Source organism: Pongo pygmaeus, chromosome 19 (genome assembly GCF_028885625.2).
Source record: "Pongo pygmaeus isolate AG05252 chromosome 19, NHGRI_mPonPyg2-v2.0_pri, whole genome shotgun sequence".
NCBI classification, from domain to species: Eukaryota; Metazoa; Chordata; class Mammalia; order Primates; family Hominidae; genus Pongo; species Pongo pygmaeus.
In genome coordinates this window covers 59,266,537-59,279,005 of record NC_072392.2, presented here as the reverse complement: position 1 = coordinate 59,279,005, position 12,469 = coordinate 59,266,537, and positions in this window count along the sequence as shown.

Here is a 12,469-nt window from a genome sequence, read left to right as displayed (position 1 = left end):
GCATTTCTTCCAGCTGTGTATGGGACTGTCACACCGGGGTCTCCGTCTACCCAGAGTTGCTTTCTTACACACCCTGTGTAGCCAACGGCTAGAGCTGTATCCGGCAGCTTACTCTGAGGGTCTGTGCGTCCCACTTCCTTTCCTCCAAGGGGAAATTGCTGCACCAATCACCAGTCACCTCTGTTTGACCAAATTTGAGAAAGAGCAAGGGGCAGCAGGGAATAGACTGGTGGGACTTTTGAAGAATTCAGGTAATCTGCTGACTGGTGGGTAATGCTTACTTTTCGTTTCTAGGCAATAAATAATGACTTACAAGCGAAAGGCTACTCCTAGTTTCAGACACCATCTGGATCCATTTCCCCCAAGGCCTAGTATCCAGGGTGACCCAGTATGGTGGCAAATGTAAAGCCTGCTGAAATCGAGTGCCCATGTTTGAGAACCAGACTCCAGACATTTGGTTCAAAAAGTGATAGTGACACAATGGGGTCAAGTGAAGCTGTCAGGAAAATAGCTGCTAATAATAGCTCATTTGTATTGAGCACTCACTCTGTGCCAGACACCAAATGTTCCATATGTACTTTTTGGTTTTTTTGGAGACAGTTTTGCTCTGTCACCTAGGCTGGAGTGCAGTGGTGTGATTCTGGCTCACTGCAACCTCCGCCTCCCAGATTCAAGCAATTCTCATGCCTCAGCCTCCCAAGTGGCTGGGACTGCAGGCACACGCCACCATGCCTGGCTAGTTTTTGTATTTTTGTAGAGACTGGTTTTCACCATGTTGCCCAGACTGGTCTCCAACTCCTGAGCTCAGGCAATCTGCCTGCCTCAGCCTCCCAAAGTGCTAAGATTACAGGCACTCTTAAGAGAATGAGCCACTGCACCCGGCCTACATGTACTTTTTCATTAGCCTTCACATTAACCCTCTAAGGTAGGTCCTATTATTAACTCAGTTTTACAATAAATAAAACAGAGGCTGAGATGGTGACTTCTTTTTTTTCTTTTTTTTTTTCAAGAGATAGGGTCTTGCTCTGTTGCCCAGGCTGGATTGCAGTGGTGCAATCATAGCTCACTGCAGCCTTGAACTCCTGGGCTCAAGAAATCCTCCTGCTTCAGCTTCTTAAACCACTGGGATTACAGATGTGAACCACCATGGCCAGCCTGGAGTCTATATTTTAACCACTATATATTCAGCCTCCAACCCAAGCCCCACTATAGCAAAAATCCCCAGGGAAATAAGTCCAACAAAGGGAAAATGTGAGGACAAAGTGTTTCCAAGATTTCAGAATCTACTTTGAAGATCAATTCATTTCAAGAAGCCATTTATTTATTCATTTAACAAATATTAGGCTGGGCACAGTGGCTCACGTTTGTAATCCCAGCACTTTGGGAGGCTGAGGCGGGTGGATCACCTGAGATCAGGAGTTCGAGACCAGCCTGCACAACATGACAAAACTCTGTCTCTACTAAAAATACAAAAATTATCCGGGCATGGTGGCGGGCACCTGTAATGCCAGCTATTCGGGAGGCTGAGGCAGGAGAATCATTTGAACCTGGGAGGTGGAGGTTGCGGTGAGCTGAGATCATGCCATTGCACTCCAGCCTGAGCAACAAGGGCAAAATTCCGTGTCAAAAAAAGAAAAAAATAAATAACAAAAAACCAAATATTTATGAACATGTACAGATTGCTGAGGATACAACAGTCACAACATAACTATGGTTCCTGCCCTCACAGACCTTATATTCTCTAAGAGGGACAGTTTGTAAAGAGAAAATTACAATAAAAAATAATTTGCTTCATCAGAGGACTGAAGGGGTGGTGTCAGAGAAATAGGTGCCTATATCTGATTATGAGTGTGAGGAAGGGCTTCCCAGGGGGCATCTTCGGAGGTGAGTCTCAAAGAATTTGTGGGAATCACCAAATGGACATGCTGTGTGTGTGTGTGTTTGTGTTTGTGTGTAATACGTGTGTGTGCATATGCACAGGGGTTGCACAGAAAAGAAAAGGAAGAGGCATTGTGGGAAGAGGGGACATCTGGCCCAGTCCTCAGACCTGAGACTTCAAGTGCCTCAGGTATGCCTGGAACACAGAGTTCAAGGGAAACAGCAGGAGACAGGATCAGGCCACACAAGGAGGTTGGTGCCAGGTCTTGAAGGGCCTTGTAAGGTGTTTAGGTTTTAACTCATAGGCATCAAGAAGTCATTAAAGAATTTCAAGCTTGTTTCCTTGCTTACGGGGTGGGGGGAAAAAAGATTTTCGAGCGGAAGCATGACATTGTCAGATACACATCACATTTCCACTTGGACAGTTATGGAAGGAAGGACTACAGAGAGGCGCAGAGGCTGGATGGAGGCGAGAGGTGATTGAGGAGGATGTAGCAATATTGCAGGTGAGAAAAAGTGAAATACCTAACCAAGGGCAGTGCCCGTGGGGACAGAGAGGAAGAAACAGATAAGGAAGGCAGAACCATGGGAGTCAAGGGTTGTTTCACCACGAGGTAGTAGCTTGGTTACCTCACAGGCTATGGCTCCACCCAACACTTCCTAGCAGCGAACTTGATCAAGTTGCTTAACCTTAAGTCTCCCCATTAGTAAAATGGGGATAATAATGGCACCTACAGCACAGGGTCGTGGCAAAAATCAAATGAGATCCGTGTGCTTAGCACAGTGTCTGACACAGGAAGTGCTCAGCTACTTTTCTGTTTTTATCCTTTAGTGAGAGGAAGGGAGGGCTGTAGGCTGGGTCCCAGGTTCCTGGCCTGGGTCATTGCGTGGATGTGCACTAGGTTGAGGGCAGACTCCTGGGGAAGGCTGCAGTACTAAGAACATTGTGAGCTGATCCTCATGGGCCACGACTAAGATTTGTTGTACTTTTTAGCTATGGAAGTAACAAATGATGCTTCTGAATAGCTCCAGCTTCTCTAGAAGAGGAGGAAGACATGGAGTAAGTAATCTCTCCCAACAATCCCATCTAATTTAAGCATCACCATCCTCCCAGTTTACTAGGTTCAAAATCCAGGAGTCAGCTTTGATTCCTCTCTGTCAATACCCCTCAGCCATATCTAACCCCTAGGCAAGTCCTGTTAGCTCTACCCCCAAATGAGGTCTCAAATCTGACAGGTTTTCATCATCTCCAATGCTACAACCTGGTTCAAGCCACCATGTCTTGCCTGAACTCCGGCAATAACCTCCTTATCTGGTCTCCTCACTTCCACTCATGCCCCTTATAGTACATTTCCAAGAATAGCCACAGTGAGCTTTTCAAGGTATAAAGCAGACCTTGCTGCTCCTCTGCAATCAGAATGAAACTCAAAATCTTCAAGGTCCTACATATTCTGTCTGTCACTCGCAGCCTCGTGACCACAAGCACCTGGACATTCTTTCTGTGCCTTGAACACATCAAGCTTGTTTCTGCTCAGGGACTTTGTACCGAGGTCTCCTTGTTGGGAACAAGCCCCCCAAAATCTGGCCATAAACTGGCCCCCAAATTGCCCATAAACAGAATCTCTGCAGCACTGTGACATGTTTATGATGGCCACAACGCCCACGCTGGAAGGTTGTGGGTTTACCAGAATGAGGCCCAGGAACATCTGGCCCGCCCAGGGCGGAAAACCGCTTAAAGGCATTCTTAAGCCACAAACAATAGCATGAGCTATCTGTGCCTTAAGGACATGCTCCTGCTGCAGGTAACTAGCCCAACCTATTCCTTTATTCTGGCCCATCCCTTCGTTTCCCATAAGGGATACTTTTAGTTAATCGGACATCTATAGAAACAATGCTAATGACTGGCTTGCTGTTAATAAATACGTGGGTAAATCTCTGTTCGGGGCTCTCAGCTCTGAGGGCTGTGAGACCGCTGATTTCCCACTTCACACCTCTATATTTCTGTGTGTGTGTCTTTAATTCCTCTAGCGCCACTGGGTTAGGGTCTCCCTGACCGAGCTGATCTCGGCACTCCTTGCTTAGGATGGTTTTTCCTTGAGTTCTCTCATATCTGGCTCTTTCTCACCCACCAGGTCTCTGCTCAAATGTTGGTCCTTTCTAGCCCCACCATACCCCTTCCTCCTCCAGTCACTCTTTATCTATTACCTTGTTTTATTTTCTTCATATCACTTATCACCATTTCCTTCCTTTCTTCCTTTTTTTTTTTTTTTTTCCAGACAGGGTCTCACTCTTTTACCCAGGCTAGAGTGCCGTGGTACAATCCTGGCTCACTGCAGCCTCAACCTCCTGGGCTCAGGTGATCCTCCCATCTCAGCCTCACGAGTACCTGGGACTACAGGTGTGCACCACCACGCTCGGCTAGTTTTTGTATTTCTTACAGAAACAGGTTCTCATCTATGTTGCCCAGCCTGGTGTCGAGCGTCTACACTTAAGTGATCTGCCCACCTTGGCCTTCCAAAGTTCTGGGATTACAGGAATGAGCCACTGCACCCAGCCCTTTCCTTTTTCTTTCTCTTCTTCTCTTTTTTTTCTTACTTTATCTCTACATATAAGTGGTTTCCACAAGGAATAAGACCTTGTCTCGTTGCGTGTATATCCCACATGCCTTGAATAGTACTGGTACATAGTAGGTGCTACGTAAATATGTTTTTTTGTTTGTTTGTTTTTCGTTTTGTTTGTTTGTTTTGAGATGGAGTTTTGCTCTTGTTGCCCAGGCAGGAGCGCAATGGTGAGATCTCGGCTCACCGCAACCTCCACCTCCCAGGTTCAAGTGATTCTCCTGCCTCAGCTTCCTGAGTAGCTGAGATTACAGGCATGTGCCACCACGCCCAGCTAATTTTGTATTTTTAGTAGAGATGGGATTTCTTCAGGTTGGTCAGGCTGGTCTTGAATTCCCGACCTCAGGTGATCCGCCCGCGTTGGCCTCCCAAAGTGCTGGGATTACAGGCGTGAGCCACCGCGCCTGGCCATAAATATATTTTTGAATTGATAATTAAATGACTGAGTGAAGTAATTACAATAAAGCATATTATCACACAGTACAGCCATGGCAGCATTTGAGATGGCTGCTCAACTGTGTATTGGAAATATTTCCATCTGTCTGAGATTTATTTTTTATTTCATTTTAAGTTCTGGAAATATGCTTACCCATATCTGAGATTTAAATTCAATCCTGCCTGATAGTAAAAACTTGGACTAGACTTTTCTCAGAATTCTTAGCAATCTGGGATTCTGGGAGCCATGCCTTTTCCCAGGTCCCAAAGCGTTCTCCTTTCACCTGGTTCTTAGCAATCCCCAGATTAAAGTGCTCCTGTCAGCTTGGCATGGTGGCTCACGCCTGTAATCTCAGCACTTTGGGAGGCCGAAGTGAGCAGATCACTTGAGGTCAGGAGTTCATGACCAGCCTGGCCAACTTGGTGAAACCCCATCTCTACTAAAAATACAAAATTAGCCAGGCGTGGTGGTGTGCGCCTATAGTCCCAGCTACTCGGGAGGCTGAGGCAGGAGAATTGCTTGAACCCAGGAGGCGGAGGCTGCAGTGAGCCGAGATCGCACCACTGCACTCCAGCCTGGGCAACAGAGTGAGACTCCGTCTCAAAAAAATTAAAAAATAAAAAATAAAAAGCTCCTGTGGCCAAATGGTTGCTCAAATGGAAACCTGGCCACCATTCTTAACAGAGCAATCAGTCACCTTCATAAAAGGCACTGCCAAAATTCTACTCAGATTGTTTTATAGTTGATGTCATAACAAAGACTCCCATTTGTTGAGTACATATGACTTCCATCCATCTTGCATGCCTCCTAGCTAATTGCTGCGCCCACTCTGCGGGAGTAGGTGTTATCCTCCTCTTAATCTTGCATGTAAGGAACCTGAGGCCCAGAGAAGCCCTGTGACTTGCCTAAGGTCACAAAGCTGATAAAGAAGGAGCTAGGATTCATCCCAGGTCTGTTTGGCTGCAATGTCTGGGCTGCTTTCACAACAATCTGGGGGCCAACTCCTTAACTCGGGGCAGATGGCCTGATAGCCACCTAGCTAAAGCTAATTTGGGAAAACAGTCCTAAGATAAAGAGTTATAGAAGGCAGATTCTGTAATCAGCCTGCTGGCCCAGCAGGAATGGCAAGTTTTATCTCCTACAGATCAGAACTATTTGACTTGCAGAGATTCAAGGCCAGGATTGTAGGGTCTCTAGAGAAAAGTGTTTTCAGGCTGGGCACGGTGGCTCACACCTGTAATCCCAGCACTTTGGGAGGCCAAGGCGGGTGGATCACGAGGTCAGGAGACTGAGACCATCCTGGCCAACATGGTGAAACCCCGTCTCTACTAAAAATACAAAAATTAGCCGGGCATGGTGGCGGACACCTGTAATCCCAGCTACTTGGGAGGCTGAGGCAGGAGAATTGCTTGAACCCAAGAGGCAGAGGTTGCAGTGAGCAGAGTTTGCGCTACTGAACTCCTGCCTGGTGACAAAGTGAGACTCTGTCTAAAAAAAAGTGTTTTCAAAGACAGTGCGTCCATGTCAGATGTCATGCAAGGAAAAGCAATGTCCTCACAGAGAAGAGAACATGCTAGGGGACAGGACAAGATGCTAGAAAGGCCCTGGGAAGGAGGAAAGATGGATGCTGAGCGTGGGGCAGAAAGGGTAAATGCATCCACAGCAGGAAACTTGGAACGAGGGTTCTGTAGCCCTTGCTCTCTTTCCAGAATGCTGTTTTTTTTGGGAACAAGGTCTCACTCTGTCACTCAGGCCGGAGTGCAGTGATGTGATATCGGCTCACTGCAGCCTCAACCTCCTGCGCTCAGGTAATCCTCCCTCCTCAGCCTCCGAATAGCTGGGACCACAGGTGCGTGCCACCACTCCAGGCTAATTTTTGTATTTTTTGTAGAGATGGGGTTTCACCATGTTGCCCAAGCTGGCCTCGACCTCCTGAGCTCAAGAAACGCTCCTGCCTCAGCCTCCCAAAACGCTAGGATTACAGAGGTGAGCCACCACGCCAGTCCCCAGAATGCTTTTTACTGCACCTCTGGCTGAAGTACCTTTTCATTCTTCTCAGAGCCTTTCATTGAGAGAACTTTTAGCTGAGCAGAAAGAGGAAATCCCAAGTCCTTAAATGTCACCTTCTCAGAGAGGTCCTCCCTCATCTTCTCATCTAAATCAGACACCTTCTCCTCACCATCGTTATTCTCTATCACTGTCCCCAAGTACTTCTCTCAATAGCATTGCTCACAATTTGCAATTATTTATGTATTAATTTTCAAGTTCTTTGTCTGGCTCTTCCCCTAGGGCAGAGACAATCTTGTTTTATTCACCAATGTGCATTCAGAACCTAGAACAGTGCTGGCACAATGTAAATATTCAAAAACTATTTGCTGAGTGGTGGCAGGAGTGAATGGTGTTAGGGTAGCTGATCCTTAAATTGGGCGGTCTTTGTGGCGTGTAAATAAGTGATGGTGTAGGCTGGTTGTGGTGGCTCATGCCTGTAATCCCAGCACTTTGGAAGGCTGAGGGGGGAGGATCACTTGAGGCCAGGAGTTTGAGACCAATCTGGGTAATGTGGCAAAACCCTGTCTCTACAAAAAAAATTTTTTTTTTTAGACGGAGCCTCGCTGTCGCCCAGGCAGGAGTGCAGTGGCGTGATCTCGGCTCACTGCAGGCTCCACCCCCTGGGGTTCACACCATTCTTCTGCCTCAGCCTCCCAAGTAGCTGGGACTACAGGCGCCTGCCACCTCGCCCGGCTAATTTTTTGTATTTTTAGTGGAGACGGGGTTTCACTGTGTTAGCCAGGATGGTCTCGATCTCCTGACCTCGTGATCCGCCCGTCTCGGCCTCCCAAAGTGCTGGGATTACAGGCGTGAGCCACCACGCCTGGCCTACAAAAAATTTTTAAAAATTACCCAGGCATGATGATATGCTGCTGTAGACTCAGCTACTCAGGAAGCTGAGGTGGGAGGATCACCTGAGCCCACCGAGGTCAAGGCTGCAGTGAGCTGTGTTTGCACCACTGCACTCCAGCCTGGGTGACAGAGTGAGACCCTATCTCAAAAAAAGAAAAAAGACAGTTTTCTCATCCCCCTCAACATCTGCATGTAGGTAGAACCCAGGTTAGAGTTAACACAAAGGACACAAGGACCACTCTCTTGCCCATTGAGGTGAGGGGAATTCTGGGCTGCCTCTATGGCAATGAGCCCAAGTCAATTCAGTGTCCGCTATCTCCTCTGCCACAGAAGCCCCTAGTCAGTTGGGGGGCAATGTTGGGTGAGGGGAGGTCATGGGGGGGCTGGCCCCACTTTGTGCTGCCAGCAGTGCTGGTTGGCTCCCATCAGATATATGTGAGCTCTTGGCAAGCAAGAGGGAAGAGAGCTGTGGCAAGAACAAAGTCCAACCCCACCCCCACCTCCCCAGACTTGCAGGCTGCTGAGGGACGCCAACTGGGACTGGGCTAAAGAGATCATTATTTGTCATCTAATAATCAGGTGTCTGGGGGCAGGTTATTTCTCAGCATTTTGAAAAACAGGGCACCCATGATATTTTGTTTCTCCTTTGGCCTTCCTGATAGCAGGGTTCACCCAGAGGCCTGGCTGACCTGGTTCTTTTAAGGGGGACCTTGAAATATAGATAAACACCCAGCCTCATGGAAGCCCTTCTGTACCCTCGGCTTGCCCGTTTTTTTCTTGGTGCCATCCTTTGTTTATGAACTGTGGGACTTTTTTTTTTTTTGAGACAGAGTCCCCTTTTGTCACCCAGGCTGGAGTGCAGTGGCGCAACCTTGGCTCACCAGAACCTCCACCTCCCAGGTTCAAGCGATTCTCCTGCCTCAGCCTCCCCAGTATCTGGGACTACAGGTGCCTGCTACCACACCCGGCTAATTTTTGTATTTTTAGTAGAGACAGTGTTTCGCCACGGTGGCCAAGCCGGTCTCGAACTCCTGACCTCAGATGATCTGCCCACCTTGGCCTCCCAAAGTGCTAGGATTACAGGCGTGACCCACCGCGCCCAGCCTATTAACTGTGAGACTTCTGAGAACTGTTAATAGGGAAGATAAATGGAGCCAGGAGACACCTCACTTTGGCTTCAGTGGAACCCGTTGCGGTCCAGATTGTGCCGCTCTTTGGAATTTCTGAATGGTATGAATCCAGAGGAGAGAAACAATGTTCTGCTTGTTCTCATGGGCCCTCATACCACAGATGTTTACATCATGGGCCTGCACATTGAGAGGTGCTGGTCATGTTTTCCCACTAGTGTGAGGGGTTTGGATGATCTTGGCTTGTCCTCACATTTCCCCATTTTTTATTTTTTGAAAAGAAAATTAAGACAGTTTATTGATCACTTACTATACTCCAGGCAAAGTACTTGGCATACTTTTCAAAGTTGTCTCATTTCATTTGCATTAAAATCATTTCAGGATATATTATTATCCCTTTTTTATACATAAGAAGATGGAGGTTCAGAAAAGTGGAGTAAATTTACTAAGCCCTCTCAGCTCAGAGGCTAAGTGAGAATTTGAACTCAGGATGTCTGGCTCCTAAACCTGTATGTTCTGCCCATTCCGGGCCCACAAGGGATGGGAAGTCTGGAACAAATTACTGGGTGGCCTGACTTCATTGCTTCTCAGTATGATCTAATGCTAAAGCACATTTAGCTTGTTTGCCTTTCCTGGGGAGAAACAGAGGAAGGGAAGAGGGGTGGAGTAAAAAAAATTTATTTTTTTTTTTGCTGGGGTTCAATCTGGTCTCAGCATCCCATCCCATTTGGACAATCTGATCCTTTTTTTTGAGACGGAGTCTTGCTGTATTGCCCAGGCTGGAGTGCAATGGCACCATCTTGGCTCACTGCAACCTCTGCCTCCTGGGTTCAAGTGATTCTCCCACCTCAGCCTCCTGAGTAGCTGGGATTACAGGCACCCACCATCAAGCCCAGCTAATTTTTGTATTTTTGTAACGATGGGGTTTCACCATGTTGGCCAGGCTGGCCCTGAACTCCTGAACTCAGGTGATCCGTGATCCGTCCACCTTGGCCTCCTGAAGTACTGAGATTACAGGCGTGAGCCACTGCACCTGGCCCTGAGCCTCTTTAAGTAGGCCACTGTGTTACTGTCGTGACAGAGAAAAGGTGACACTGGTAGGGGCTAACCCCAGGTTGGCCTAGAACTGGCCGTTCCAGTGAGCTGAGGGGTCTGCATAATTGGATAAGATAGCCACACTCTTTCAGTCCTGCCCAAGAATATCTGTGAGAATGAAATAAAAGTTAGCCTGTATCCATGTCTCCTGCGCTAAACAAAAGGAAGCTCAGTGAGACAGAACCCCCAAAGCAGTGACTTGTCTTGCAGGCCAATTACGTTGTCTCCGCAGCCTCTCTGCAGCTATTCTGGCCTCTGCTTTCTGGGATGGAGCCTCTGCTCTGGGGGCCCTCCACAGCCCAGCTCCAGGAAGGTGACTGCTTCCTGGTTTGAGACGTATTATTAAACTGTAATCATACTGTGCATGGAGTCAGCCAAAGCAGTGGCTATTAATAGGGAGGTGAAGAAAGCTGACTCAGAAGGAAGCTGACTTAGGCTGGAAGGGAGAGCCCGGCCACCTTGGCCTACAATTCTCAGCAGGAGGTCAGTGAGAGAGACCTGAGCTCACTTCGTTCCTGGGCAGGAGTCAGCATTATCTGGATTTCTCAACTTTGGAAATAGAAACCCGAAGCAGTCCTGATCAAAGGGATATTGAGCCGTCTTTCCCAGGTCCTTGGGGAGTCTCCGAGCCCAGAGTACTGATAGCTTAAATAGCTATGACTCAGCAGAGCAGCAACTCTTCCCTCCCGATGTCATGAGTAGATGAGACTTGGAAATGGGCCCTGGGACTCCATTTCTGTGACCTCCCTCAGCTGAGAAGCCAGTGCTGAGCCAGCCCTTAGCTGGCCGGACAACCCACTGGCAGAGACACCCAATTAGGGAGATTCTGTTTCTGGCTCCTTGGAGGTGACCATTTTCATTTCAGGTGAAGGGCCACAGTAAATGAAGGGCAGGGTGCAGGAGGGCCTCACACTGTGCAGAAAGGACATTTTTAGCAATTTCTGTCAATGCCATGCATTTCTCAGAGAGTTCAGACTTTAGCCGTCTGGCAGGCTCCCCATCGTCAGGTAGCTGGAAGCAAGACAGATCCCCGAATCTGGCCCAGGATATGCCCCGGAGAAACAGGACTGCCCCTGGATGCACAATACCCCTCACTCTGCAGCAGCCACCAAACAGCCTTCACACATGCTGCTTCAGCTCGTTCTCACCAACCCCAGCAGGTGGGTGGTATCAGCCCTCTTAGCGAGGAAAACAGATTTCAAAAAGGTGAAGTGAGTTGGTCACACAGCTAGCAGGTGACAATGACGAGACTAAAACCTCAGTCTGCCGCCGGAGGAGAAGCCAGGCATGAGCTGCCCTTGTGCCCCTGGCACATGCCCATCTGTGCCACTTCCACCTAGACCCAGGTGTCCCCGACTTTGTCGCTACCCCAGTGCTCACACTGAGGCCAGGGTAGTGAAGATCTGGTGTGTTGGGTAGGGGGTGCTGAGAGGTTGGGGGAGCGCTATGTCATTCTCTCGCCTTTCTTTCAGGTGGGTGGGGATGCCGAGGTATGTCTTCTCAAACTGGAAGATTCATTTTGGTTCCTGGATCTCCGTAGAAGGAGGTTTGGATGGAGGTAGGATGTGGGAGGTGTTTTCTCTTCCTCCCTAAAAATACTTATTAAGCACCTCTTGGTTTCAGCTCTGGGCAGCCTGGGCGCTTTCAGATTATAGAACAATTTCATGACACCATGGATCTGGTATTTTCCGCTGCTGTTTTTCACATAGTCTTAATATAGTTTTACCTGATAAGAACTATCCACATGTGTATATCTTTTTAGAGTTCTAAGATAGCATAATCTACATACTTAGATGTACCTATAAAATATCTTTTTACAGAATAAGGGGCATGCTATTAAGGAATGACTTTTCTTCCACTGATTGTCACGTGGATCACCTCCTGAACCTGAAGGAGGTTCTGGAACTCCAGACACCGGGTCCTGAGCTCTAGCAAGTAGCTGAGGGAAGAATTTTCAGCCCCCAGCTGCCACGGGTTCTCAACACAGAAGCAGGACCAGACCAGGCTTTTGGGAATTTGTTCATCATTTTACAGCCATATCACGGCCTATCCTGAGCGGGAGGGCTGGAGAGTAATTTCTTGACCCTCAGGCTCTGAGCTATTGTTTTGGGGTCATGCATACCCTTTTGGTCAATTATTTTTTCTGCCTTTAGCCATAACAAGCAACAGGATGGTGCACCATCCAGGTTCAGAAATCTGCCTCCTCTCACTTAGTCAAAGTTAATTAATTCTCACTGTACCTTGAACTAGGTCAGCTGCAGGGCTGTGCTGGGCCTGACCTGCTGTCAGGGGAGGGCATTTCTTGTCTGTCTCTTGATGTGGTGTCCTGGGCAGGGAAAGTGGGAAGGGGGTAGGTTTCACCTTTGCGTGGGATCATCTCTCCTCCTTTCTTCCGGGGAGGTGACCATTTTCAG